Source organism: Somniosus microcephalus, chromosome 19 (assembly GCF_052327205.1).
Source record: "Somniosus microcephalus isolate GS21.2 chromosome 19, FLI_Smic_1.0, whole genome shotgun sequence".
NCBI classification, from domain to species: domain Eukaryota; kingdom Metazoa; phylum Chordata; class Chondrichthyes; order Squaliformes; family Somniosidae; genus Somniosus; species Somniosus microcephalus.
Genome location: NC_141005.1, coordinates 23,314,774 through 23,341,032, shown reverse-complemented (window position 1 = coordinate 23,341,032; position 26,259 = coordinate 23,314,774). Strand labels below are relative to the sequence as shown.

At 46.5% G+C, this 26,259-nt stretch overlaps 8 non-coding genes and 3 pseudogenes across 8 annotated transcripts; all 11 read left to right on the top strand.

Moving 5' to 3' along the window:
• The first annotated feature begins 425 nt into the window (after positions 1-425).
• On the top strand, positions 426-544 carry LOC147103912 (5S ribosomal RNA; annotated as a pseudogene).
• Positions 545-2,957: 2,413 nt separating this feature from the next.
• LOC147103911 (5S ribosomal RNA) lies at positions 2,958-3,076 on the top strand. The gene has a single exon (XR_015072455.1). It is a non-coding gene; the product is annotated as a 5S ribosomal RNA (ribosomal RNA).
• A 2,415-nt stretch (positions 3,077-5,491) lies between these two features.
• On the top strand, positions 5,492-5,610 carry LOC147103910 (5S ribosomal RNA). The gene has a single exon (XR_015072420.1). It is a non-coding gene; the product is annotated as a 5S ribosomal RNA (ribosomal RNA).
• Positions 5,611-8,016: 2,406 nt separating this feature from the next.
• Positions 8,017-8,135, top strand: LOC147103909 (5S ribosomal RNA). Its single transcript, XR_015072419.1, has one exon. It is a non-coding gene; the product is annotated as a 5S ribosomal RNA (ribosomal RNA).
• Positions 8,136-10,550: 2,415 nt separating this feature from the next.
• Positions 10,551-10,669, top strand: LOC147103908 (5S ribosomal RNA). Its single transcript, XR_015072418.1, has one exon. It is a non-coding gene; the product is annotated as a 5S ribosomal RNA (ribosomal RNA).
• A 2,423-nt stretch (positions 10,670-13,092) lies between these two features.
• Positions 13,093-13,212, top strand: LOC147103907 (5S ribosomal RNA; annotated as a pseudogene).
• A 2,420-nt stretch (positions 13,213-15,632) lies between these two features.
• Positions 15,633-15,752, top strand: LOC147103906 (5S ribosomal RNA; annotated as a pseudogene).
• A 2,435-nt stretch (positions 15,753-18,187) lies between these two features.
• LOC147103905 (5S ribosomal RNA) lies at positions 18,188-18,306 on the top strand. The gene has a single exon (XR_015072626.1). It is a non-coding gene; the product is annotated as a 5S ribosomal RNA (ribosomal RNA).
• Positions 18,307-20,743: 2,437 nt separating this feature from the next.
• LOC147103904 (5S ribosomal RNA) lies at positions 20,744-20,862 on the top strand. The gene has a single exon (XR_015072579.1). It is a non-coding gene; the product is annotated as a 5S ribosomal RNA (ribosomal RNA).
• Positions 20,863-23,266: 2,404 nt separating this feature from the next.
• Positions 23,267-23,385, top strand: LOC147103903 (5S ribosomal RNA). Its single transcript, XR_015072417.1, has one exon. It is a non-coding gene; the product is annotated as a 5S ribosomal RNA (ribosomal RNA).
• Positions 23,386-25,800: 2,415 nt separating this feature from the next.
• Positions 25,801-25,919, top strand: LOC147103902 (5S ribosomal RNA). Its single transcript, XR_015072416.1, has one exon. It is a non-coding gene; the product is annotated as a 5S ribosomal RNA (ribosomal RNA).
• The last annotated feature ends 340 nt before the right edge of the window (positions 25,920-26,259 follow it).

The following is a 26,259-nucleotide window of genomic DNA, read 5'->3' as shown; positions in this document are numbered from 1 at the left end:
CCTTTTGAAAGAACGGTAGCACGTTAGCAGTCCTCCAGTGGTCGGGCACCACACCTGTAGCCAGAGAGGATTGTAAAATGATGGTGAGAGCCTGTGCTATTTGGTGTCTTACTTCTCTTAAGAGTGTGGGATAGATTTGATGCGGGCCTGGGTATTTGTCCAGTTTGAAAGATGCTACAGCCCTTAAGACTTGGTGTTTGAGCATGTTTATTTGATGTAATATTTGAATAGAAGGCAATGAAGGGTTGGGCTTGTAGTTTGTTTGTGTGGGAGGCAGAGCAGCAAGAAGAGGTGGAGGGGGGGTGGGGGGTTGCGGGAGGAGTAAAATTTGTAAATGTAAATTGAGTGTTGAATACTTGTATGAATGCGTAGAAGAGAAAAAAATGGGCGACAGCTTTAAGTAAAGAGAAAGCCAGCTAGCATATGCCTACGGCCATACTAGTCTGAATACGCCCGATCTCGTCTGATCTCGGAAGCTAAGCAGAGTCAGGCCTGGTTAGTACTTGGATGGGAGACTGCCTGGGAATGCCAGGTGCAGTAGGCTTTTGCTGCCGCCACAGGCTGCTCAACGTTTTGCACACACACGCGCACACACTGCTCTTAATCAATCAACATCCTTTTTGCTGCTCTCTCTCTCTCTCTCGCTTTCCTTTGACCATTTCTTCGCTGCACATTCTCCTGCTGCTACACAAATGCAAGGGTCTCCAGACACAGGGCCGAAATAAGCAGAAGAAGAAAATAAGATAGCCAAAATATACACACTGGCGGAGGGCCACCAGGACACAGCAGCAGAGAGGAGAGACAAGGTGCATAGAAAACTCGGAGGGACAAACAGCAACAGAACAAAGAAGAATGTAGAAAGAGCAGCAGTTAAATTCAGGAAAAAAGCAAAGCCAACTAGCATGCTGTTGAAATGCATGTGTGTTAATGCGAGGAGTGTTACAAATAAGATTGACGAGTTGCAGGCGCAAGTTGCCACATGGGGTTATGCAATAGTAGCCATAACGGAGACCTGGCTTCAAAATGGGCGGAATTGGAAACTAAACAATCCTGGCTACAATGTAATAACATTTGTAGAAGTCGTGTGGGCAGATGTCACATGATCAGGCAGAATCATAGAAATTTACAGCACAGAAGGAGGCCATTCGGCCCATCTTGTCCGTGCCAGCCGACAAAGAGCAATCCACCCAAATCCCACTTTACAGCACTTGGTCCGTAGCCTTGTTGGTTACGGCAGTTCAAGTGCATATCCAAGTACTTTTTAAACGTGATGAGGGTTTCTGCCTCTACCACCCTTTCAGGCAGTGCATTCCAGACCCCCACCATTCACTGGGTGAAAAAATGTCTCCTCAAATTCCCTGTAAACCTCCTACCAATTACTTGAAATCTATTATTGACCCTTCTGCTAAGGGAAATAGGTCCTTCCTATCCACTCTATCTCGGCCCCTCATAATTTTACACACCTCAATTAGGTCTCGCCTCAGCCTCCTGTGTTCCAAAGAAAACAACCCCAGCCTATCCAATCTTTCCTCATAACTAAAATTCCCCAGCCCAGGCAACATCCTCGGAAATCTCCTCTGCACCTTCTCTAGTGCAATCGCATCCTTCTTGTAATGTGGTGACCAGAACTGCACGCGGCACTCTAGCTGCGGCCTAACTAGTGTTTTATACAGTTGAAGCATAACCTCCCCGCTCTTATATTCTACGCCTCGGCTAATAAAGGCAAGTATCCCGTATGCCTGCTTAACCACTTTATCTACCTGTCCTGCTACCTTCAGGGATCTGTGGACATGCACTCCAAGGTCCCGCTGATCCTCTGCATTTCTCAGTGTCCTACCATTTATTGTGTATTCCAACTGAATTCCATTTGCCACTGTTCTGCCCACTAGACGAGTCCATTGATATCTTCCTGCAGTCTACAGCATTCTGTTTCATTATTAACCACACGGCCAATTTTTGTATCATCTGCAAACTTCTTAATCATACTTCCTACATTCAAATCCAAATCATTGATATATACCAGAAAAAGCAAAGGGCCCAGTACTGAGTCGGTGCAGGCTCGATGGGCCGAAATGGCCTCTATCTGCACTGTGGGGTTTCTGTGATTCTGTGAGCCCTGCGGAACCCCACTGGAAACAGCCTTCCGGTCACAAAAACACCCTTCGACCATTACCCTTTGTTTCCTGCCTCTGAGCCAATTTTGGATCCAACTTGCCACTTTGCCTTGGATCCCATGGGCTTTTACTTTCGTGACCAATCTGGCATGCGGGACCTTATCAAAAGCCTTGCTAAAATCCATATAGACTACATCAAAGGCACTACCCTCATCGACCCTCCTTGTTACCTCCTCGAAAAATTGAATTGCGTTAGTCAGACACGACCTTCCGTTAAGAAATCCATGCTGACTGTCCCTGATTAATCCGTGTCTTTCTAAATGAAGATTTCTCCTGTCCCTCAGAACTTTTTCCAATAATTTTCCCACCACCGAGGTTAGGCTGACTGTCCTGTAATTATGCGGTCTATCCCTCTCTCCCTTTTGAAAGAACGGTAGCACGTTAGCAGTCCTCCAGTGGTCGGGCACCACACCTGTAGCCAGAGAGGATTGTAAAATGATGGTGAGAGCCTGTGCTATTTGGTGTCTTACTTCTCTTAAGAGTGTGGGATAGATTTGATGCGGGCCTGGGTATTTGTCCAGTTTGACAGATGCTACAGCCCTTAAGACTTGGTGTTTGAGCATGTTTATTTGATGTAATATTTGAATAGAAGGCAATGAAGGGTTGGGCTTGTAGTTTGTTTGTGTGGGAGGCAGAGCAGCAAGAAGAGGTGGAGGGGGGGTGGGGGGTTGCGGGAGGAGTAAAATTTGTAAATGTAAATTGAGTGTTGAATACTTGTATGAATGCGTAGAAGAGAAAAAAATGGGCGACAGCTTTAAGTAAAGAGAAAGCCAGCTAGTATATGCCTGCGGCCATACTAGTCTGAATACGCCCGATCTCGTCTGATCTCGGAAGCGAAGCAGAGTCAGGCCTGGTTAGTACTTGGATGGGAGACCGCCTGGGAATACCAGGTGCTGTAGGCTTTTGCTGCCGCCACAGGCTGCTCAACGTTTTGCGCACACACTGCTCTTAATCAATCAACATCCTTTTTGCTGCTCTCTCTCTCTCTCTCTCTCTCTCTCTCGCTTTCCTTTGACCATTTCTTCGCTGCACATTCTCCTGCTGCTACACAAATGCAAGGGGCTCCAGACACAGGGCCGAAATAAGCAGAAGAAGAAAATAAGATAGCCAAAATACACACACTGGCGGAGGGCCACCAGGACACAGCAGCAGAGAGGAGAGACAAGGTGCATAGAAAACTCGGAGGGACAAACAGCAACAGAACAAAGAAGAATGTAGAAAGAGCAGCAGTTAAATTCAGGAAAAAAGGAAAGCCAACTAGCATGCTGTTGAAATGCATGTGTGTTAATGCGAGGAGTGTTACAAATAAGATTGACGAGTTGCAGGCGCAAGTTGCCACATGGGGTTATGCAATAGTAGCCATAACGGAGACCTGGCTTCAAAATGGGCGGAATTGGAAACTAAACAATCCTGGCTACAATGTAATAACATTTGTAGAAGTCGTGTGGGCAGATGTCACATGATCAGGCAGAGTCATAGAAATTTACAGCACAGAAGGAGGCCATTCGGCCCATCTTGTCCGTGCCAGCCGACAAAGAGCAATCCACCCAAATCCCACTTTACAGCACTTGGTCCGTAGCCTTGTAGGTTACGGCAGTTCAAGTGCATATCCAAGTACTTTTTAAACGTGATGAGGGTTTCTGCCTCTACCACCCTTTCAGGCAGTGCATTCCAGACCCCCACCATTCACTGGGTGAAAAAATGTCTCCTCAAATTCCCTGTAAACCTCCTACCAATTACTTGAAATCTATTATTGACCCTTCTGCTAAGGGAAATAGGTCCTTCCTATCCACTCTATCTCGGCCCCTCATAATTTTACACACCTCAATTAGGTCTCGCCTCAGCCTCCTGTGTTCCAAAGAAAACAACCCCAGCCTATCCAATCTTTCCTCATAACTAAAATTCCCCAGCCCAGGCAACATCCTCGGAAATCTCCTCTGCACCTTCTCTCGTGCAATCGCATCCTTCTTGTAATGTGGTGACCAGAACTGCACGCGGCACTCTAGCTGCGGCCTAACTAGTGTTTTATACAGTTGAAGCATAACCTCCCCGCTCTTATATTCTACGCCTCGGCTAATAAAGGCAAGTATCCCGTATGCCTGCTTAACCACTTTATCTACCTGTCCTGCTACCTTCAGGGATCTGTGGACATGCACTCCAAGGTCCCGCTGATCCTCTGCATTTCTCAGTGTCCTACCATTTATTGTGTATTCCAACTGAATTCCATTTGCCACTGTTCTGCCCACTAGACGAGTCCATTGATATCTTCCTGCAGTCTACAGCATTCTGTTTCATTATTAACCACACGGCCAATTTTTGTATCATCTGCAAACTTCTTAATCATACTTCCTACATTCAAATCCAAATCATTGATATATACCAGAAAAAGCAAAGGGCCCAGTACTGAGTCGGTGCAGGCTCGATGGGCCGAAATGGCCTCTATCTGCACTGTGGGGTTTCTGTGATTCTGTGAGCCCTGCGGAACCCCACTGGAAACAGCCTTCCGGTCACAAAAACACCCTTCGACCATTACCCTTTGTTTCCTGCCTCTGAGCCAATTTTGGATCCAACTTGCCACTTTGCCTTGGATCCCATGGGCTTTTACTTTCGTGACCAATCTGGCATGCGGGACCTTATCAAAAGCCTTGCTAAAATCCATATAGACTACATCAAAGGCACTACCCTCATCGACCCTCCTTGTTACCTCCTCGAAAAATTGAATTGCGTTAGTCAGACACGACCTTCCGTTAAGAAATCCATGCTGACTGTCCCTGATTAATCCGTGTCTTTCTAAATGAAGATTTCTCCTGTCCCTCAGAACTTTTTCCAATAATTTACCCACCACCGAGGTTAGGCTGACTGGCCTGTAATTATGCGGTCTATCCCTCTCTCCCTTTTGAAAGAACGGTAGCACGTTAGCAGTCCTCCAGTGGTCGGGCACCACACCTGTAGCCAGAGAGGATTGTAAAATGATGGTGAGAGCCTGTGCTATTTGGTGTCTTACTTCTCTTAAGAGTGTGGGATAGATTTGATGCGGGCCTGGGTATTTGTCCAGTTTGAAAGATGCTACAGCCCTTAAGACTTGGTGTTTGAGCATGTTTATTTGATGTAATATTTGAATAGAAGGCAATGAAGGGTTGGGCTTGTAGTTTGTTTGTGTGGGAGGCAGAGCAGCAAGAAGAGGTGGAGGGGGGGTGGGGGGTTGCGGGAGGAGTAAAATTTGTAAATGTAAATTGAGTGTTGAATACTTGTATGAATGCGTAGAAGAGAAAAAAATGGGCGACAGCTTTAAGTAAAGAGAAAGCCAGCCAGCATATGCCTACGGCCATACTAGTCTGAATGCGCCCGATCTCGTCTGATCTCGGAAGCTAAGCAGAGTCAGGCCTGGTTAGTACTTGGATGGGAGACCGCCTGGGAATACCAGGTGCAGTAGGCTTTTGCTGCCGCTACAGGCTGCTCAACGTTTTGCACACACACGCGCACACACTGCTCTTAATCAATCAACATCCTTTTTGCTGCTCTCTCTCTCTCTCTCTCTCTCTCGCTTTCCTTTGACCATTTCTTCGCTGCACATTCTCCTGCTGCTACACAAATGCAAGGGGCTCCAGACACAGGGCCGAAATAAGCAGAAGAAGAAAATAAGATAGCCAAAATACACACACTGGCGGAGGGCCACCAGGACACAGCAGCAGAGAGGAGAGACAAGGTGCATAGAAAACTCGGAGGGACAAACAGCAACAGAACAAAGAAGAATGTAGAAAGAGCAGCAGTTAAATTCAGGAAAAAAGCAAAGCCAACTAGCATGCTGTTGAAATGCATGTGTGTTAATGCGAGGAGCGTTACAAATAAGATTGACGAGTTGCAGGCGCAAGTTGCCACATGGGGTTATGCAATAGTAGCCATAACGGAGACCTGGCTTCAAAATGGGCGGAATTGGAAACTAAACAATCCTGGCTACAATGTAATAACATTTGTAGAAGTCGTGTGGGCAGATGTCACATGATCAGGCAGAATCATAGAAATTTACAGCACAGAAGGAGGCCATTCGGCCCATCTTGTCCGTGCCAGCCGACAAAGAGCAATCCACCCAAATCCCACTTTACAGCACTTGGTCCGTAGCCTTGTAGGTTACGGCAGTTCAAGTGCATATCCAAGTACTTTTTAAACGTGATGAGGGTTTCTGCCTCTACCACCCTTTCAGGCAGTGCATTCCAGACCCCCACCATTCACTGGGTGAAAAAATGTCTCCTCAAATTCCCTGTAAACCTCCTACCAATTACTTGAAATCTATTATTGACCCTTCTGCTAAGGGAAATAGGTCCTTCCTATCCACTCTATCTCGGCCCCTCATAATTTTACACACCTCAATTAGGTCTCACCTCAGCCTCCTGTGTTCCAAAGAAAACAACCCCAGCCTATCCAATCTTTCCTCATAACTAAAATTCCCCAGCCCAGGCAACATCCTCGGAAATCTCCTCTGCACCTTCTCTAGTGCAATCGCATCCTTCTTGTAATGTGGTGACCAGAACTGCACGCGGCACTCTAGCTGCGGCCTAACTAGTGTTTTATACAGTTGAAGCATAACCTCCCCGCTCTTATATTCTACGCCTCGGCTAATAAAGGCAAGTATCCCGTATGCCTGCTTAACCACTTTATCTACCTGTCCTGCTACCTTCAGGGATCTGTGGACATGCACTCCAAGGTCCCGCTGATCCTCTGCATTTCTCAGTGTCCTACCATTTATTGTGTATTCCAACTGAATTCCATTTGCCACTGTTCTGCCCACTAGACGAGTCCATTGATATCTTCCTGCAGTCTACAGCATTCTGTTTCATTATTAACCACACGGCCAATTTTTGTATCATCTGCAAACTTCTTAATCATACTTCCTACATTCAAATCCAAATCATTGATATATACCAGAAAAAGCAAAGGGCCCAGTACTGAGTCGGTGCAGGCTCGATGGGCCGAAATGGCCTCTATCTGCACTGTGGGGTTTCTGTGATTCTGTGAGCCCTGCGGAACCCCACTGGAAACAGCCTTCCGGTCACAAAAACACCCTTGTTTCCTGCCTCTGAGCCAATTTTGGATCCAACTTGCCACTTTGCCTTGGATCCCATGGGCTTTTACTTTCGTGACCAATCTGGCATGCGGGACCTTATCAAAAGCCTTGCTAAAATCCATATAGACTACATCAAAGGCACTACCCTCATCGACCCTCCTTGTTACCTCCTCGAAAAATTGAATTGCATTAGTCAGACACGACCTTCCGTTAAGAAATCCATGCTGACTGTCCCTGATTAATCCGTGTCTTTCTAAATGAAGATTTCTCCTGTCCCTCAGAACTTTTTCCAATAATTTTCCCACCACCGAGGTTAGGCTGACTGGCCTGTAATTATGCGGTCTATCCCTCTCTCCCTTTTGAAAGAACGGTAGCACGTTAGCAGTCCTCCAGTGGTCGGGCACCACACCTGTAGCCAGAGAGGATTGTAAAATGATGGTGAGAGCCTGTGCTATTTGGTGTCTTACTTCTCTTAAGAGTGTGGGATAGATTTGATGCGGGCCTGGGTATTTGTCCAGTTTGAAAGATGCTACAGCCCTTAAGACTTGGTGTTTGAGCATGTTTATTTGATGTAATATTTGAATAGAAGGCAATGAAGGGTTGGGCTTGTAGTTTGTTTGTGTGGGAGGCAGAGCAGCAAGAAGAGGTGGAGGGGGGGTGGGGGGTTGCGGGAGGAGTAAAATTTGTAAATGTAAATTGAGTGTTGAATACTTGTATGAATGCGTAGAAGAGAAAAAAATGGGCGACAGCTTTAAGTAAAGAGAAAGCCAGCTAGCATATGCCTACGGCCATACTAGTCTGAATGCGCCCGATCTCGTCTGATCTCGGAAGCTAAGCAGAGTCAGGCCTGGTTAGTACTTGGATGGGAGACCGCCTGGGAATACCAGGTGCAGTAGGCTTTTGCTGCCGCCACAGGCTGCTCAACGTTTTGCACACACACGCGCACACACTGCTCTTAATCAATCAACATCCTTTTTGCTGCTCTCTCTCTCTCTCTCTCGCTTTCCTTTGACCATTTCTTCGCTGCACATTCTCCTGCTGCTACACAAATGCAAGGGGCTCCAGACACAGGGCCAAAATAAGCAGAAGAAGAAAATAAGATAGCCAAAATACACACACTGGCGGAGGGCCACCAGGACACAGCAGCAGAGAGGAGAGACAAGGTGCATAGAAAACTCGGAGGGACAAACAGCAACAGAACAAAGAAGAATGTAGAAAGAGCAGCAGTTAAATTCAGGAAAAAAGCAAAGCCAACTAGCATGCTGTTGAAATGCATGTGTGTTAATGCGAGGAGTGTTACAAATAAGATTGACGAGTTGCAGGCGCAAGTTGCCACATGGGGTTATGCAATAGTAGCCATAACGGAGACCTGGCTTCAAAATGGGCGGAATTGGAAACTAAACAATCCTGGCTACAATGTAATAACATTTGTAGAAGTCGTGTGGGCAGATGTCACATGATCAGGCAGAATCATAGAAATTTACAGCACAGAAGGAGGCCATTCGGCCCATCTTGTCCGTGCCAGCCGACAAAGAGCAATCCACCCAAATCCCACTTTACAGCACTTGGTCCGTAGCCTTGTAGGTTACGGCAGTTCAAGTGCATATCCAAGTACTTTTTAAACGTGATGAGGGTTTCTGCCTCTACCACCCTTTCAGGCAGTGCATTCCAGACCCCCACCATTCACTGGGTGAAAAAATGTCTCCTCAAATTCCCTGTAAACCTCCTACCAATTACTTGAAATCTATTATTGACCCTTCTGCTAAGGGAAATAGGTCCTTCCTATCCACTCTATCTCGGCCCCTCATAATTTTACACACCTCAATTAGGTCTCGCCTCAGCCTCCTGTGTTCCAAAGAAAACAACCCCAGCCTATCCAATCTTTCCTCATAACTAAAATTCCCCAGCCCAGGCAACATCCTCGGAAATCTCCTCTGCACCTTCTCTAGTGCAATCGCATCCTTCTTGTAATGTGGTGACCAGAACTGCACGCGGCACTCTAGCTGCGGCCTAACTAGTGTTTTATACAGTTGAAGCATAACCTCCCCGCTCTTATATTCTACGCCTCGGCTAATAAAGGCAAGTATCCCGTATGCCTGCTTAACCACTTTATCTACCTGTCCTGCTACCTTCAGGGATCTGTGGACATGCACTCCAAGGTCCCGCTGATCCTCTGCATTTCTCAGTGTCCTACCATTTATTGTGTATTCCAACTGAATTCCATTTGCCACTGTTCTGCCCACTAGACGAGTCCATTGATATCTTCCTGCAGTCTACAGCATTCTGTTTCATTATTAACCACACGGCCAATTTTTGTATCATCTGCAAACTTCTTAATCATACTTCCTACATTCAAATCCAAATCATTGATATATACCAGAAAAAGCAAAGGGCCCAGTACTGAGTCGGTGCAGGCTCGATGGGCCGAAATGGCCTCTATCTGCACTGTGGGGTTTCTGTGATTCTGTGAGCCCTGCGGAACCCCACTGGAAACAGCCTTCCGGTCACAAAAACACCCTTCGACCATTACCCTTTGTTTCCTGCCTCTGAGCCAATTTTGGATCCAACTTGCCACTTTGCCTTGGATCCCATGGGCTTTTACTTTCGTGACCAATCTGGCATGCGGGACCTTATCAAAAGCCTTGCTAAAATCCATATAGACTACATCAAAGGCACTACCCTCATCGACCCTCCTTGTTACCTCCTCGAAAAATTGAATTGCGTTAGTCAGACACGACCTTCCGTTAAGAAATCCATGCTGACTGTCCCTGATTAATCCGTGTCTTTCTAAATGAAGATTTCTCCTGTCCCTCAGAACTTTTTCCAATAATTTACCCACCACCGAGGTTAGGCTGACTGGCCTGTAATTATGCGGTCTATCCCTCTCTCCCTTTTGAAAGAACGGTAGCATGTTAGCAGTCCTCCAGTGGTCGGGCACCACACCTGTAGCCAGAGAGGATTGTAAAATGATGGTGAGAGCCTGTGCTATTTGGTGTCTTACTTCTCTTAAGAGTGTGGGATAGATTTGATGCGGGCCTGGGTATTTGTCCAGTTTGAAAGATGCTACAGCCCTTAAGACTTGGTGTTTGAGCATGTTTATTTGATGTAATATTTGAATAGAAGGCAATGAAGGGTTGGGCTTGTAGTTTGTTTGTGTGGGAGGCAGAGCAGCAAGAAGAGGTGGAGGGGGGGTGGGGGGTTGCGGGAGGAGTAAAATTTGTAAATGTAAATTGAGTGTTGAATACTTGTATGAATGCGTAGAAGAGAAAAAAATGGGCGACAGCTTTAAGTAAAGAGAAAGCCAGCCAGTATATGCCTACGGCCATACTAGTCTGAATGCGCCCGATCTCGTCTGATCTCGGAAGCTAAGCAGAGTCAGGCCTGGTTAGTACTTGGATGGGAGACCGCCTGGGAATACCAGGTGCAGTAGGCTTTTGCTGCCGCTACAGGCTGCTCAACGTTTTGCACACACACGCGCACACACTGCTCTTAATCAATCAACATCCTTTTTGCTGCTCTCTCTCTCTCTCTCTCTCTCTCTCGCTTTCCTTTGACCATTTCTTCGCTGCACATTCTCCTGCTGCTACACAAATGCAAGGGGCTCCAGACACAGGGCCGAAATAAGCAGAAGAAGAAAATAAGATAGCCAAAATACACACACTGGCGGAGGGCCACCAGGACACAGCAGCAGAGAGGTGAGACAAGGTGCATAGAAAACTCGGAGGGACAAACAGCAACAGAACAAAGAAGAATGTAGAAAGAGCAGCAGTTAAATTCAGGAAAAAAGCAAAGCCAACTAGCATGCTGTTGAAATGCATGTGTGTTAATGCGAGGAGCGTTACAAATAAGATTGACGAGTTGCAGGCGCAAGTTGCCACATGGGGTTATGCAATAGTAGCCATAACGGAGACCTGGCTTCAAAATGGGCGGAATTGGAAACTAAACAATCCTGGCTACAATGTAATAACATTTGTAGAAGTCGTGTGGGCAGATGTCACATGATCAGGCAGAATCATAGAAATTTACAGCACAGAAGGAGGCCATTCGGCCCATCTTGTCCGTGCCAGCCGACAAAGAGCAATCCACCCAAATCCCACTTTACAGCACTTGGTCCGTAGCCTTGTAGGTTACGGCAGTTCAAGTGCATATCCAAGTACTTTTTAAACGTGATGAGGGTTTCTGCCTCTACCACCCTTTCAGGCAGTGCATTCCAGACCCCCACCATTCACTGGGTGAAAAAATGTCTCCTCAAATTCCCTGTAAACCTCCTACCAATTACTTGAAATCTATTATTGACCCTTCTGCTAAGGGAAATAGGTCCTTCCTATCCACTCTATCTCGGCCCCTCATAATTTTACACACCTCAATTAGGTCTCGCCTCAGCCTCCTGTGTTCCAAAGAAAACAACCCCAGCCTATCCAATCTTTCCTCATAACTAAAATTCCCCAGCCCAGGCAACATCCTCGGAAATCTCCTCTGCACCTTCTCTAGTGCAATCGCATCCTTCTTGTAATGTGGTGACCAGAACTGCACGCGGCACTCTAGCTGCGGCCTAACTAGTGTTTTATACAGTTGAAGCATAACCTCCCCGCTCTTATATTCTACGCCTCGGCTAATAAAGGCAAGTATCCCGTATGCCTGCTTAACCACTTTATCTACCTGTCCTGCTACCTTCAGGGATCTGTGGACATGCACTCCAAGGTCCCGCTGATCCTCTGCATTTCTCAGTGTCCTACCATTTATTGTGTATTCCAACTGAATTCCATTTGCCACTGTTCTGCCCACTAGACGAGTCCATTGATATCTTCCTGCAGTCTACAGCATTCTGTTTCATTATTAACCACACGGCCAATTTTTGTATCATCTGCAAACTTCTTAATCATACTTCCTACATTCAAATCCAAATCATTGATATATACCAGAAAAAGCAAAGGGCCCAGTACTGAGTCGGTGCAGGCTCGATGGGCCGAAATGGCCTCTATCTGCACTGTGGGGTTTCTGTGATTCTGTGAGCCCTGCGGAACCCCACTGGAAACAGCCTTCCGGTCACAAAAACACCCTTCGACCATTACCCTTTGTTTCCTGCCTCTGAGCCAATTTTGGATCCAACTTGCCACTTTGCCTTGGATCCCATGGGCTTTTACTTTCGTGACCAATCTGGCATGCGGGACCTTATCAAAAGCCTTGCTAAAATCCATATAGACTACATCAAAGGCACTACCCTCATCGACCCTCCTTGTTACCTCCTCGAAAAATTGAATTGCGTTAGTCAGACACGACCTTCCGTTAAGAAATCCATGCTGACTGTCCCTGATTAATCCGTGTCTTTCTAAATGAAGATTTCTCCTGTCCCTCAGAACTTTTTCCAATAATTTTCCCACCACCGAGGTTAGGCTGACTGGCCTGTAATTATGCGGTCTATCCCTCTCTCCCTTTTGAAAGAACGGTAGCACGTTAGCAGTCCTCCAGTGGTCGGGCACCACACCTGTAGCCAGAGAGGATTGTAAAATGATGGTGAGAGCCTGTGCTATTTGGTGTCTTACTTCTCTTAAGAGTGTGGGATAGATTTGATGCGGGCCTGGGTATTTGTCCAGTTTGAAAGATACTACAGCCCTTAAGACTTGGTGTTTGAGCATGTTTATTTGATGTAATATTTGAATAGAAGGCAATGAAGGGTTGGGCTTGTAGTTTGTTTGTGTGGGAGGCAGAGCAGCAAGAAGAGGTGGAGGGGGGCTGGGGGGTTGCGGGAGGAGTAAAATTTGTAAATGTAAATTGAGTGTTGAATACTTGTATGAATGCGTAGAAGAGAAAAAAATGGGCGACAGCTTTAAGTAAAGAGAAAGCCAGCTAGCATATGCCTACGGCCATACTAGTCTGAATGCGCCCGATCTCGTCTGATCTCGTGAAACTAAGCAGAGTCAGGCCTGGTTAGTACTTGGATGGGAGACCGCCTGGGAATACCGGGTGCAGTAGGCTTTTGCTGCCGCCACAGGCTGCTCAACGTTTTGCACACACACGCGCACACACTGCTCTTAATCAATCAACATCCTTTTTGCTGCTCTCTCTCTCTCTCTCTCTCTCTCTGTCTCTCTCTCTCGCTTTCCTTTGACCATTTCTTCGCTGCACATTCTCCTGCTGCTACACAAATGCAAGGGGCTCCAGACACAGGGCCGAAATAAGCAGAAGAAGAAAATAAGATAGCCAAAATACACACACTGGCGGAGGGCCACCAGGACACAGCAGCAGAGAGGAGAGACAAGGTGCATAGAAAACTCGGAGGGACAAACAGCAACAGAACAAAGAAGAATGTAGAAAGAGCAGCAGTTAAATTCAGGAAAAAAGCAAAGCCAACTAGCATGCTGTTGAAATGCATGTGTGTTAATGCGAGGAGCGTTACAAATGAGATTGACGAGTTGCAGGCGCAAGTTGCCACATGGGGTTATGCAATAGTAGCCATAACGGAGACCTGGCTTCAAAATGGGCGGAATTGGAAACTAAACAATCCTGGCTACAATGTAATAACATTTGTAGAAGTCGTGTGGGCAGATGTCACATGATCAGGCAGAATCATAGAAATTTACAGCACAGAAGGAGGCCATTCGGCCCATCTTGTCCGTGCCAGCCGACAAAGAGCAATCCACCCAAATCCCACTTTACAGCACTTGGTCCGTAGCCTTGTAGGTTACGGCAGTTCAAGTGCATATCCAAGTACTTTTTAAACGTGATGAGGGTTTCTGCCTCTACCACCCTTTCAGGCAGTGCATTCCAGACCCCCACCATTCACTGGGTGAAAAAATGTCTCCTCAAATTCCCTGTAAACCTCCTACCAATTACTTGAAATCTATTATTGACCCTTCTGCTAAGGGAAATAGGTCCTTCCTATCCACTCTATCTCGGCCCCTCATAATTTTACACACCTCAATTAGGTCTCGCCTCAGCCTCCTGTGTTCCAAAGAAAACAACCCCAGCCTATCCAATCTTTCCTCATAACTAAAATTCCCCAGCCCAGGCAACATCCTCGGAAATCTCCTCTGCACCTTCTCTAGTGCAATCGCATCCTTCTTGTAATGTGGTGACCAGAACTGCACGCGGCACTCTAGCTGCGGCCTAACTAGTGTTTTATACAGTTGAAGCATAACCTCCCCGCTCTTATATTCTACGCCTCGGCTAATAAAGGCAAGTATCCCGTATGCCTGCTTAACCACTTTATCTACCTGTCCTGCTACCTTCAGGGATCTGTGGACATGCACTCCAAGGTCCCGCTGATCCTCTGCATTTCTCAGTGTCCTACCATTTATTGTGTATTCCAACTGAATTCCATTTGCCACTGTTCTGCCCACTAGACGAGTCCATTGATATCTTCCTGCAGTCTACAGCATTCTGTTTCATTATTAACCACACGGCCAATTTTTGTATCATCTGCAAACTTCTTAATCATACTTCCTACATTCAAATCCAAATCATTGATATATACCAGAAAAAGCAAAGGGCCCAGTACTGAGTCGGTGCAGGCTCGATGGGCCGAAATGGCCTCTATCTGCACTGTGGGGTTTCTGTGATTCTGTGAGCCCTGCGGAACCCCACTGGAAACAGCCTTCCGGTCACAAAAACACCCTTGTTTCCTGCCTCTGAGCCAATTTTGGATCCAACTTGCCACTTTGCCTTGGATCCCATGGGCTTTTACTTTCGTGACCAATCTGGCATGCGGGACCTTATCAAAAGCCTTGCTAAAATCCATATAGACTACATCAAAGGCACTACCCTCATCGACCCTCCTTGTTACCTCCTCGAAAAATTGAATTGCGTTAGTCAGACACGACCTTCCGTTAAGAAATCCATGCTGACTGTCCCTGATTAATCCGTGTCTTTCTAAATGAAGATTTCTCCTGTCCCTCAGAACTTTTTCCAATAATTTTCCCACCACCGAGGTTAGGCTGACTGGCCTGTAATTATGCGGTCTATCCCTCTCTCCCTTTTGAAAGAACGGTAGCACGTTAGCAGTCCTCCAGTGGTCGGGCACCACACCTGTAGCCAGAGAGGATTGTAAAATGATGGTGAGAGCCTGTGCTATTTGGTGTCTTACTTCTCTTAAGAGTGTGGGATAGATTTGATGCGGGCCTGGGTATTTGTCCAGTTTGAAAGATACTACAGCCCTTAAGACTTGGTGTTTGAGCATGTTTATTTGATGTAATATTTGAATAGAAGGCAATGAAGGGTTGGGCTTGTAGTTTGTTTGTGTGGGAGGCAGAGCAGCAAGAAGAGGTGGAGGGGGGGTGGGGGGTTGCGGGAGGAGTAAAATTTGTAAATGTAAATTGAGTGTTGAATACTTGTATGAATGCGTAGAAGAGAAAAAAATGGGCGACAGCTTTAAGTAAAGAGAAAGCCAGCTAGCATATGCCTACGGCCATACTAGTCTGAATGCGCCCGATCTCGTCTGATTCTCGGAAGCTAAGCAGAGTCAGGCCTGGTTAGTACTTGGATGGGAGACCGCCTGGGAATACCGGGTGCAGTAGGCTTTTGCTGCCGCCACAGGCTGCTCAACGTTTTGCACACACACGCGCACACACTGCTCTTAATCAATCAACATCCTTTTTGCTGCTCTCTCTCTCTCTCTCTCTCTCTCTGTCTCTCTCTCTCGCTTTCCTTTGACCATTTCTTCGCTGCACATTCTCCTGCTGCTACACAAATGCAAGGGGCTCCAGACACAGGGCCGAAATAAGCAGAAGAAGAAAATAAGATAGCCAAAATACACACACTGGCGGAGGGCCACCAGGACACAGCAGCAGAGAGGAGAGACAAGGTGCATAGAAAACTCGGAGGGACAAACAGCAACAGAACAAAGAAGAATGTAGAAAGAGCAGCAGTTAAATTCAGGAAAAAAGCAAAGCCAACTAGCATGCTGTTGAAATGCATGTGTGTTAATGCGAGGAGCGTTACAAATAAGATTGACGAGTTGCAGGCGCAAGTTGCCACATGGGGTTATGCAATAGTAGCTATAACGGAGACCTGGCTTCAAAATGGGCGGAATTGGAAACTAAACAATCCTGGCTACAATGTAATAACATTTGTAGAAGTCGTGTGGGCAGATGTCACATGATCAGGCAGAATCATAGAAATTTACAGCACAGAAGGAGGCCATTCGGCCCATCTTGTCCGTGCCAGCCGACAAAGAGCAATCCACCCAAATCCCACTTTACAGCACTTGGTCCGTAGCCTTGTAGGTTACGGCAGTTCAAGTGCATATCCAAGTACTTTTTAAACGTGATGAGGGTTTCTGCCTCTACCACCCTTTCAGGCAGTGCATTCCAGACCCCCACCATTCACTGGGTGAAAAAATGTCTCCTCAAATTCCCTGTAAACCTCCTACCAATTACTTGAAATCTATTATTGACCCTTCTGCTAAGGGAAATAGGTCCTTCCTATCCACTCTATCTCGGCCCCTCATAATTTTACACACCTCAATTAGGTCTCGCCTCAGCCTCCTGTGTTCCAAAGAAAACAACCCCAGCCTATCCAATCTTTCCTCATAACTAAAATTCCCCAGCCCAGGCAACATCCTCGGAAATCTCCTCTGCACCTTCTCTAGTGCAATCGCATCCTTCTTGTAATGTGGTGACCAGAACTGCACGCGGCACTCTAGCTGCGGCCTAACTAGTGTTTTATACAGTTGAAGCATAACCTCCCCGCTCTTATATTCTACGCCTCGGCTAATAAAGGCAAGTATCCCGTATGCCTGCTTAACCACTTTATCTACCTGTCCTGCTACCTTCAGGGATCTGTGGACATGCACTCCAAGGTCCCGCTGATCCTCTGCATTTCTCAGTGTCCTACCATTTATTGTGTATTCCAACTGAATTCCATTTGCCACTGTTCTGCCCACTAGACGAGTCCATTGATATCTTCCTGCAGTCTACAGCATTCTGTTTCATTATTAACCACACGGCCAATTTTTGTATCATCTGCAAACTTCTTAATCATACTTCCTACATTCAAATCCAAATCATTGATATATACCAGAAAAAGCAAAGGGCCCAGTACTGAGTCGGTGCAGGCTCGATGGGCCGAAATGGCCTCTATCTGCACTGTGGGGTTTCTGTGATTCTCTGAGCCCTGCGGAACCCCACTGGAAACAGCCTTCCGGTCACAAAAACACCCTTCGACCATTACCCTTTGTTTCCTGCCTCTGAGCCAATTTTGGATCCAACTTGCCACTTTGCCTTGGATCCCATGGGCTTTTACTTTCGTGACCAATCTGGCATGCGGGACCTTATCAAAAGCCTTGCTAAAATCCATATAGACTACATCAAAGGCACTACCCTCATCGACCCTCCTTGTTACCTCCTCGAAAAATTGAATTGCGTTAGTCAGACACGACCTTCCGTTAAGAAATCCATGCTGACTGTCCCTGATTAATCCGTGTCTTTCTAAATGAAGATTTCTCCTGTCCCTCAGAACTTTTTCCAATAATTTTCCCACCACCGAGGTTAGGCTGACTGGCCTGTAATTATGCGGTCTATCCCTCTCTCCCTTTTGAAAGAACGGTAGCACGTTAGCAGTCCTCCAGTGGTCGGGCACCACACCTGTAGCCAGAGAGGATTGTAAAATGATGGTGAGAGCCTGTGCTATTTGGTGTCTTACTTCTCTTAAGAGTGTGGGATAGATTTGATGCGGGCCTGGGTATTTGTCCAGTTTGAAAGATACTACAGCCCTTAAGACTTGGTGTTTGAGCATGTTTATTTGATGTAATATTTGAATAGAAGGCAATGAAGGGTTGGGCTTGTAGTTTGTTTGTGTGGGAGGCAGAGCAGCAAGAAGAGGTGGAGGGGGGGTGGGGGGTTGCGGGAGGAGTAAAATTTGTAAATGTAAATTGAGTGTTGAATACTTGTATGAATGCGTAGAAGAGAAAAAAATGGGCGACAGCTTTAAGTAAAGAGAAAGCCAGCTAGCATATGCCTATGGCCATACTAGTCTGAATGCGCCCGATCTCGTCTGATCTCGGAAGCTAAGCAGAGTCAGGCCTGGTTAGTACTTGGATGGGAGACCGCCTGGGAATACCGGGTGCAGTAGGCTTTTGCTGCCGCCACAGGCTGCTCAACGTTTTGCACACACACGCGCACACACTGCTCTTAATCAATCAACATCCTTTTTGCTGCTCTCTCTCTCTCTCTCTCTCTCTCTCTGTCTCTCTCTCTCGCTTTCCTTTGACCATTTCTTCGCTGCACATTCTCCTGCTGCTACACAAATGCAAGGGGCTCCAGACACAGGGCCGAAATAAGCAGAAGAAGAAAATAAGATAGCCAAAATACACACACTGGCGGAGGGCCACCAGGACACAGCAGCAGAGAGGAGAGACAAGGTGCATAGAAAACTCGGAGGGACAAACAGCAACAGAACAAAGAAGAATGTAGAAAGAGCAGCAGTTAAATTCAGGAAAAAAGCAAAGCCAACTAGCATGCTGTTGAAATGCATGTGTGTTAATGCGAGGAGCGTTACAAATAAGATTGACGAGTTGCAGGCGCAAGTTGCCACATGGGGTTATGCAATAGTAGCTATAACGGAGACCTGGCTTCAAAATGGGCGGAATTGGAAACTAAACAATCCTGGCTACAATGTAATAACATTTGTAGAAGTCGTGTGGGCAGATGTCACATGATCAGGCAGAATCATAGAAATTTACAGCACAGAAGGAGGCCATTCGGCCCATCTTGTCCGTGCCAGCCGACAAAGAGCAATCCACCCAAATCCCACTTTACAGCACTTGGTCCGTAGCCTTGTAGGTTACGGCAGTTCAAGTGCATATCCAAGTACTTTTTAAACGTGATGAGGGTTTCTGCCTCTACCACCCTTTCAGGCAGTGCATTCCAGACCCCCACCATTCACTGGGTGAAAAAATGTCTCCTCAAATTCCCTGTAAACCTCCTACCAATTACTTGAAATCTATTATTGACCCTTCTGCTAAGGGAAATAGGTCCTTCCTATCCACTCTATCTCGGCCCCTCATAATTTTACACATCTCAATTAGGTCTCGCCTCAGCCTCCTGTGTTCCAAAGAAAACAACCCCAGCCTATCCAATCTTTCCTCATAACTAAAATTCCCCAGCCCAGGCAACATCCTCGGAAATCTCCTCTGCACCTTCTCTAGTGCAATCGCATCCTTCTTGTAATGTGGTGACCAGAACTGCACGCGGCACTCTAGCTGCGGCCTAACTAGTGTTTTATACAGTTGAAGCATAACCTCCCCGCTCTTATATTCTACGCCTCGGCTAATAAAGGCAAGTATCCCGTATGCCTGCTTAACCACTTTATCTACCTGTCCTGCTACCTTCAGGGATCTGTGGACATGCACTCCAAGGTCCCGCTGATCCTCTGCATTTCTCAGTGTCCTACCATTTATTGTGTATTCCAACTGAATTCCATTTGCCACTGTTCTGCCCACTAGACGAGTCCATTGATATCTTCCTGCAGTCTACAGCATTCTGTTTCATTATTAACCACACGGCCAATTTTTGTATCATCTGCAAACTTCTTAATCATACTTCCTACATTCAAATCCAAATCATTGATATATACCAGAAAAAGCAAAGGGCCCAGTACTGAGTCGGTGCAGGCTCGATGGGCCGAAATGGCCTCTATCTGCACTGTGGGGTTTCTGTGATTCTGTGAGCCCTGCGGAACCCCACTGGAAACAGCCTTCCGGTCACAAAAACACCCTTCGACCATTACCCTTTGTTTCCTGCCTCTGAGCCAATTTTGGATCCAACTTGCCACTTTGCCTTGGATCCCATGGGCTTTTACTTTCGTGACCAATCTGGCATGCGGGACCTTATCAAAAGCCTTGCTAAAATCCATATAGACTACATCAAAGGCACTACCCTCATCGACCCTCCTTGTTACCTCCTCGAAAAATTGAATTGCGTTAGTCAGACACGACCTTCCGTTAAGAAATCCATGCTGACTGTCCCTGATTAATCCGTGTCTTTCTAAATGAAGATTTCTCCTGTCCCTCAGAACTTTTTCCAATAATTTTCCCACCACCGAGGTTAGGCTGACTGGCCTGTAATTATGCGGTCTATCCCTCTCTCCCTTTTGAAAGAACGGTAGCACGTTAGCAGTCCTCCAGTGGTCGGGCACCACACCTGTAGCCAGAGAGGATTGTAAAATGATGGTGAGAGCCTGTGCTATTTGGTGTCTTACTTCTCTTAAGAGTGTGGGATAGATTTGATGCGGGCCTGGGTATTTGTCCAGTTTGAAAGATGCTACAGCCCTTAAGACTTGGTGTTTGAGCATGTTTATTTGATGTAATATTTGAATAGAAGGCAATGAAGGGTTGGGCTTGTAGTTTGTTTGTGTGGGAGGCAGAGCAGCAAGAAGAGGTGGAGGGGGGGTGGGGGGTTGCGGGAGGAGTAAAATTTGTAAATGTAAATTGAGTGTTGAATACTTGTATGAATGCGTAGAAGAGAAAAAAATGGGCGACAGCTTTAAGTAAAGAGAAAGCCAGCTAGCATATGCCTACGGCCATACTAGTCTGAATGCGCCCGATCTCGTCTGATCTCGGAAGCTAAGCAGAGTCAGGCCTGGTTAGTACTTGGATGGGAGACCGCCTGGGAATACCGGGTGCAGTAGGCTTTTGCTGCCGCCACAGGCTGCTCAACGTTTTGCACACACGCGCACACACTGCTCTTAATCAATCAACATCCTTTTTGCTGCTCTCTCTCTCTCTCTCTCTCTCTCGCTTTCCTTTGACCATTTCTTCGCTGCACATTCTCCTGCTGCTACACAAATGCAAGGGGCTCCAGACACAGGGCCGAAATAAGCAGAAGAAGAAAATAAGATAGCCAAAATACACACACTGGCGGAGGGCCACCAGGACACAGCAGCAGAGAGGAGAGACAAGGTGCATAGAAAACTCGGAGGGACAAACAGCAACAGAACAAAGAAGAATGTAGAAAGAGCAGCAGTTAAATTCAGGAAAAAAGCAAAGCCAACTAGCATGCTGTTGAAATGCATGTGTGTTAATGCGAGGAGCGTTACAAATAAGATTGACGAGTTGCAGGCGCAAGTTGCCACATGGGGTTATGCAATAGTAGCCATAACGGAGACCTGGCTTCAAAATGGGCGGAATTGGAAACTAAACAATCCTGGCTACAATGTAATAACATTTGTAGAAGTCGTGTGGGCAGATGTCACATGATCAGGCAGAATCATAGAAATTTACAGCACAGAAGGAGGCCATTCGGCCCATCTTGTCCGTGCCAGCCGACAAAGAGCAATCCACCCAAATCCCACTTTACAGCACTTGGTCCGTAGCCTTGTAGGTTACGGCAGTTCAAGTGCATATCCAAGTACTTTTTAAACGTGATGAGGGTTTCTGCCTCTACCACCCTTTCAGGCAGTGCATTCCAGACCCCCACCATTCACTGGGTGAAAAAATGTCTCCTCAAATTCCCTGTAAACCTCCTACCAATTACTTGAAATCTATTATTGACCCTTCTGCTAAGGGAAATAGGTCCTTCCTATCCACTCTATCTCGGCCCCTCATAATTTTACACACCTCAATTAGGTCTCACCTCAGCCTCCTGTGTTCCAAAGAAAACAACCCCAGCCTATCCAATCTTTCCTCATAACTAAAATTCCCCAGCCCAGGCAACATCCTCGGAAATCTCCTCTGCACCTTCTCTAGTGCAATCGCATCCTTCTTGTAATGTGGTGACCAGAACTGCACGCGGCACTCTAGCTGCGGCCTAACTAGTGTTTTATACAGTTGAAGCATAACCTCCCCGCTCTTATATTCTACGCCTCGGCTAATAAAGGCAAGTATCCCGTATGCCTGCTTAACCACTTTATCTACCTGTCCTGCTACCTTCAGGGATCTGTGGACATGCACTCCAAGGTCCCGCTGATCCTCTGCATTTCTCAGTGTCCTACCATTTATTGTGTATTCCAACTGAATTCCATTTGCCACTGTTCTGCCCACTAGACGAGTCCATTGATATCTTCCTGCAGTCTACAGCATTCTGTTTCATTATTAACCACACGGCCAATTTTTGTATCATCTGCAAACTTCTTAATCATACTTCCTACATTCAAATCCAAATCATTGATATATACCAGAAAAAGCAAAGGGCCCAGTACTGAGTCGGTGCAGGCTCGATGGGCCGAAATGGCCTCTATCTGCACTGTGGGGTTTCTGTGATTCTGTGAGCCCTGCGGAACCCCACTGGAAACAGCCTTCCGGTCACAAAAACACCCTTGTTTCCTGCCTCTGAGCCAATTTTGGATCCAACTTCCCACTTTGCCTTGGATCCCATGGGCTTTTACTTTCGTGACCAATCTGGCATGCGGGACCTTATCAAAAGCCTTGCTAAAATCCATATAGACTACATCAAAGGCACTACCCTCATCGACCCTCCTTGTTACCTCCTCGAAAAATTGAATTGCATTAGTCAGACACGACCTTCCGTTAAGAAATCCATGCTGACTGTCCCTGATTAATCCGTGTCTTTCTAAATGAAGATTTCTCCTGTCCCTCAGAACTTTTTCCAATAATTTTCCCACCACCGAGGTTAGGCTGACTGGCCTGTAATTATGCGGTCTATCCCTCTCTCCCTTTTGAAAGAACGGTAGCACGTTAGCAGTCCTCCAGTGGTCGGGCACCACACCTGTAGCCAGAGAGGATTGTAAAATGATGGTGAGAGCCTGTGCTATTTGGTGTCTTACTTCTCTTAAGAGTGTGGGATAGATTTGATGCGGGCCTGGGTATTTGTCCAGTTTGAAAGATGCTACAGCCCTTAAGACTTGGTGTTTGAGCATGTTTATTTGATGTAATATTTGAATAGAAGGCAATGAAGGGTTGGGCTTGTAGTTTGTTTGTGTGGGAGGCAGAGCAGCAAGAAGAGGTGGAGGGGGGGTGGGGGGTTGCGGGAGGAGTAAAATTTGTAAATGTAAATTGAGTGTTGAATACTTGTATGAATGCGTAGAAGAGAAAAAAATGGGCGACAGCTTTAAGTAAAGAGAAAGCCAGCTAGCATATGCCTACGGCCATACTAGTCTGAATGCGCCCGATCTCGTCTGATCTCGGAAGCTAAGCAGAGTCAGGCCTGGTTAGTACTTGGATGGGAGACCGCCTGGGAATACCAGGTGCAGTAGGCTTTTGCTGCCGCCACAGGCTGCTCAACGTTTTGCACACACACGCGCACACACTGCTCTTAATCAATCAACATCCTTTTTGCTGCTCTCTCTCTCTCTCTCTCGCTTTCCTTTGACCATTTCTTCGCTGCACATTCTCCTGCTGCTACACAAATGCAAGGGGCTCCAGACACAGGGCCAAAATAAGCAGAAGAAGAAAATAAGATAGCCAAAATACACACACTGGCGGAGGGCCACCAGGACACAGCAGCAGAGAGGAGAGACAAGGTGCATAGAAAACTCGGAGGGACAAACAGCAACAGAACAAAGAAGAATGTAGAAAGAGCAGCAGTTAAATTCAGGAAAAAAGCAAAGCCAACTAGCATGCTGTTGAAATGCATGTGTGTTAATGCGAGGAGTGTTACAAATAAGATTGACGAGTTGCAGGCGCAAGTTGCCACATGGGGTTATGCAATAGTAGCCATAACGGAGACCTGGCTTCAAAATGGGCGGAATTGGAAACTAAACAATCCTGGCTACAATGTAATAACATTTGTAGAAGTCGTGTGGGCAGATGTCACATGATCAGGCAGAATCATAGAAATTTACAGCACAGAAGGAGGCCATTCGGCCCATCTTGTCCGTGCCAGCCGACAAAGAGCAATCCACCCAAATCCCACTTTACAGCACTTGGTCCGTAGCCTTGTAGGTTACGGCAGTTCAAGTGCATATCCAAGTACTTTTTAAACGTGATGAGGGTTTCTGCCTCTACCACCCTTTCAGGCAGTGCATTCCAGACCCCCACCATTCACTGGGTGAAAAAATGTCTCCTCAAATTCCCTGTACACCTCCTACCAATTACTTGAAATCTATTATTGACCCTTCTGCTAAGGGAAATAGGTCCTTCCTATCCACTCTATCTCGGCCCCTCATAATTTTACACACCTCAATTAGGTCTCGCCTCAGCCTCCTGTGTTCCAAAGAAAACAACCCCAGCCTATCCAATCTTTCCTCATAACTAAAATTCCCCAGCCCAGGCAACATCCTCGGAAATCTCCTCTGCACCTTCTCTAGTGCAATCGCATCCTTCTTGTAATGTGGTGACCAGAACTGCACGCGGCACTCTAGCTGCGGCCTAACTAGTGTTTTATACAGTTGAAGCATAACCTCCCCGCTCTTATATTCTACGCCTCGGCTAATAAAGGCAAGTATCCCGTATGCCTGCTTAACCACTTTATCTACCTGTCCTGCTACCTTCAGGGATCTGTGGACATGCACTCCAAGGTCCCGCTGATCCTCTGCATTTCTCAGTGTCCTACCATTTATTGTGTATTCCAACTGAATTCCATTTGCCACTGTTCTGCCCACTAGACGAGTCCATTGATATCTTCCTGCAGTCTACAGCATTCTGTTTCATTATTAACCACACGGCCAATTTTTGTATCATCTGCAAACTTCTTAATCATACTTCCTACATTCAAATCCAAATCATTGATATATACCAGAAAAAGCAAAGGGCCCAGTACTGAGTCGGTGCAGGCTCGATGGGCCGAAATGGCCTCTATCTGCACTGTGGGGTTTCTGTGATTCTGTGAGCCCTGCGGAACCCCACTGGAAACAGCCTTCCGGTCACAAAAACACCCTTCGACCATTACCCTTTGTTTCCTGCCTCTGAGCCAATTTTGGATCCAACTTGCCACTTTGCCTTGGATCCCATGGGCTTTTACTTTCGTGACCAATCTGGCATGCGGGACCTTATCAAAAGCCTTGCTAAAATCCATATAGACTACATCAAAGGCACTACCCTCATCGACCCTCCTTGTTACCTCCTCGAAAAATTGAATTGCGTTAGTCAGACACGACCTTCCGTTAAGAAATCCATGCTGACTGTCCCTGATTAATCCGTGTCTTTCTAAATGAAGATTTCTCCTGTCCCTCAGAACTTTTTCCAATAATTTACCCACCACCGAGGTTAGGCTGACTGGCCTGTAATTATGCGGTCTATCCCTCTCTCCCTTTTGAAAGAACGGTAGCATGTTAGCAGTCCTCCAGTGGTCGGGCACCACACCTGTAGCCAGAGAGGATTGTAAAATGATGGTGAGAGCCTGTGCTATTTGGTGTCTTACTTCTCTTAAGAGTGTGGGATAGATTTGATGCGGGCCTGGGTATTTGTCCAGTTTGAAAGATGCTACAGCCCTTAAGACTTGGTGTTTGAGCATGTTTATTTGATGTAATATTTGAATAGAAGGCAATGAAGGGTTGGGCTTGTAGTTTGTTTGTGTGGGAGGCAGAGCAGCAAGAAGAGGTGGAGGGGGGGTGGGGGGTTGCGGGAGGAGTAAAATTTGTAAATGTAAATTGAGTGTTGAATACTTGTATGAATGCGTAGAAGAGAAAAAAATGGGCGACAGCTTTAAGTAAAGAGAAAGCCAGCCAGTATATGCCTACGGCCATACTAGTCTGAATGCGCCCGATCTCGTCTGATCTCGGAAGCTAAGCAGAGTCAGGCCTGGTTAGTACTTGGATGGGAGACCGCCTGGGAATACCAGGTGCAGTAGGCTTTTGCTGCCACCACAGGCTGCTCAACGTTTTGCACACACACGCGCACACACTGCTCTTAATCAATCAACATCCTTTTTGCTGCTCTCTCTCTCTCTCTCTCTCTCTCGCTTTCCTTTGACCATTTCTTCGCTGCACATTCTCCTGCTGCTACACAAATGCAAGGGGCTCCAGACACAGGGCCGAAATAAGCAGAAGAAGAAAATAAGATAGCCAAAATACACACACTGGCGGAGGGCCACCAGGACACAGCAGCAGAGAGGTGAGACAAGGTGCATAGAAAACTCGGAGGGACAAACAGCAACAGAACAAAGAAGAATGTAGAAAGAGCAGCAGTTAAAT